The following is a 3,144-nucleotide window of genomic DNA, read 5'->3' on the forward strand; positions in this document are numbered from 1 at the left end:
TTTATGATGTATTAATCAAAACAAGACAATCTTCCTTGCAAACATGCAGATAATCACATAAACAACTCTGTCAGCACTGACATAAAAAAACCCACATGATTTAACTCTTCCTGATGTGCGAATTGTCTTCTTTAAGCTAATTGCAAAGAACACAAGAAACACGAAAGGAGGTCCTGCTGGCTGCACCAATGGAATGCATGCATATATGCAGATGGCAGAAAGGGACAGAGTAAAGCTGCATCCCAAATAAAAACGTGGTCCTGTCAGATCAGGGCCATTTATGTAAGTAAGTGTAAGCCCAGCACTGCCAACTAGATATCAGGAGGAGAATCCATTAAGCGTTATTGAAAGTCAGGGTATCCCCTCTAGCTAAGAAAAGTTATTAGTCTGACAAATGTCAAGTGCTAATCTAGAACTAATGGGATTTAATTTTATGAATTGTTTTCATAAATATTCTAAAATGTCTTCAGAGAGACATATTATATAGTTTTAGATCTCTGGAATTCATAAAAAATATTTTAGCGTGGAATATGAATAATTCACTGCTAGGATTTTATCTATACAGCGAGACCATATTTTATTTGTTTGCGCCTTAAACCACAGCATCTCAGCGTCTCCGCTTGCCACAAGCCCAGGGAAGCACTGGTGTGCAGGGGACAAGCAAAGCGAGAGCCAACCACGCGCTGCTCCTCAGAACTCCCCTGCTTTAGATAATAGGAATGGAGCACCGTTGTTTTATCTCCACTGTGCAGCAGTACTTCAGAGCGCCGTTCCAGTGGCCGCATCGCCCTCTATTCTTTTTACGGGAGCTGGATTTTCCGTGCTCTTCGTGCCAGCCGCCTGCTGTCAGCGGGAGAGTTCTTCTCTCCGTTGCTCGTTCCTCCTTCCACCAGAAGAACAGTGCTAGAAGATGAGTTGGGAGAGATGAAAAGCACTTCAGAAGGCGCAGGGAGGGGAAGCGTGAAGCTGGCTCTTGCTTGTTTACTCCATTCCTTTTGTTCCGGGGACCGTCCCGCAGCGCAGCCCGGCCCCGCTGTCTGCGCTCACAGCAGCAGCCCGACATCCTCTGCCCCTTCATTTCTGTGTTTCTTAGTGAATAAATGACGCCGGGTTTTTTTTTTTTTTTCCCACCGCCTTTTTCTGAAGCGTGTGGTGGAAGTCAAGGCTTGCACCTCCTGCTCCGAGGTGGGTGCTGGCAGCACGGGCACCTCCAGCTAAGCCACTGCTGTGCTGGGTGCCCGCTGCTCAGGTGGAACCCCCTGCTTGCCTCTGCTCGGTTCAATGATACAAGAGTAACCCCTGATGCAATGCATCATCCCCACCAAAAATTCTTTACATCGCTTTGGAGATAACGCATCCTTCCTTCCCTTCTTTACAGACCGCAGGCCACCACTGAGGTGGTGATCAAGACGGAATAAATGACAAAGAAACCAGCACTCCGTCCCCCTTTCCCCATTCTCCGACTAGTTCTAATGCTGCTTTATGTCGGAATTTGCCCCTGTGTCCCTGTCCTTGCGTGGGGAGGCTGCACAGCTCCACACCTGCCCAGGGCCACAAGGCTCTCCTGCCTCGGGTCATCCTTCCCTACTTCCAGCAATGCCTGCTGATCTCCTTCAAAGCTCCTGAGTACAGATTTCTGAGTATAGAAAGTCCATCTCTTATAATAACATTTCCCAGCCAGTTATTATATCCCTGCAAAAATGACATTAGGTGCTCTACAATACAGCAAAGTATTTCAGCAGTAAATGAGATCGTGCTCACCTGAATTTATTCCCCAATATAGGCTTGGTCTGGAGAATCACTGAAGTGCAACATTCTGGCTCTTCAGCATCACACAGACGTCAGTGCAGTGCTGGTTTGGTGCATGTTTGCCACCAGCACTGGCACCCTGTCCCCTGCCTCGATTCTTAGCACTGTCCGTGCTCAAGTCTCCACGGGGCTTTCATGCCTACGATGGAAAAACAAGATGTTTTACCCGTGGCAGATCAGCTTCTGCTTTCTAAAGGGAAGAGCATGTCATTTTATAACTCAATTGGTTCTGCTTTCTGCCTGTTTTGCATTTAATTGTGCAGTCATTCGGTACGTGGAGAGGGACAGAACAAATATCATTATTTTCAGCAGACAGTTTCTGCTGTTTTGCTCTCCTTCATTAGATAGAAACAACCACGCTCCTGAAAACCAAAAATGATCACGTATAAAAAGTCCCCCCAAAATTACACTTTCTAAGAAGGAACGTAACTGTAATAACAACCCTCTCTCACAACAAACACGTTTTAGTTAAAATGTGATCATCTGAGGCAACACCCTGGTTGTGCAGGAGCTTTCTGGTGCACCTTGGAGCTATGATGCCAAGGCTGAGGTTTGCTCCATGCTCTGCTCCCCACGCTGGGCAGCAGGGCAGACCCAGGCACCCAGGCTCCCACCCGCAGCCCCTGGGGCCTTTCTGGATCCCTGCCCTGGTGATACAGACACAAAGTGATTTTTGCAGGACAAAAGAAGAAACAGTTTCACTGCCTGGAGGAGGTACTACAGACGTCCTAACATTTTCTGAAAGCTGAAATCCCACAGGCTGTATTCCAGCTGGGTTTGTTCGCCCTGAACGATGTGCATCCTCAAGATGCCTTTATTTGCTTTAGGTCCAAACGGAGCAGCCACGTGCCAGATTTGTACTTTCACTAATTATCAGCTTGAATTCGCTTTTAAAGTTTGGCCCTCGGTGCCCAAGCAGTAATACTCCTTCCCTGCTCTACGTCCCTGCTCGGACATGAACTCAATGCCCACGTGCAGAGAAGGGCTCTCCGCAATTTGTTGTCACTCATCTCCCAGGTGACGGCCCCACCTCCCACCAGACCCACAGGAGACAGCCACGTGCCATGGGAAGAACGACACCGATAGTTACAAATACCCACTTGGGGCTAATCAGAACCACTTCCAGCTGTAGCTTTCCAAAATGGGGGACTCTGCAGAGCAGCTTTTCCAGGGAGAAATGGCAGCTGCTCCTTTCCTCTCCTTTGTCAAATACGAGTGGAGAATTTTACCGGAACGGACCTTTTCCTATGAAAGCTCTGATTCTGAATGAGTGGGCCTCCTCCTCCATCCCCCAGACAATCCCAGCTCACACATACTTTTCCAGGTCTGTTTTCA

General features: G+C 47.9%; 1 long non-coding RNA gene across 2 annotated transcripts; it reads right to left on the reverse strand.

Annotated features, from left to right (window-relative positions):
* On the reverse strand, positions 728-2,818 carry LOC110400167. 2 transcript variants are annotated; one of them, XR_002439681.1, is made up of 3 exons: positions 2,782-2,818; positions 1,762-1,948; positions 728-903 (listed from the first exon to the last, which is right to left on the reverse strand). It is a non-coding gene; the product is annotated as an uncharacterized LOC110400167 (long non-coding RNA). The 2 variants fall into 2 exon arrangements; XR_002439680.1 differs by having other exon boundaries at positions 2,471-2,802.

This window comes from Numida meleagris, chromosome 5 (assembly GCF_002078875.1).
Source record: "Numida meleagris isolate 19003 breed g44 Domestic line chromosome 5, NumMel1.0, whole genome shotgun sequence".
Lineage (NCBI taxonomy): Eukaryota > Metazoa > Chordata > Aves > Galliformes > Numididae > Numida > Numida meleagris.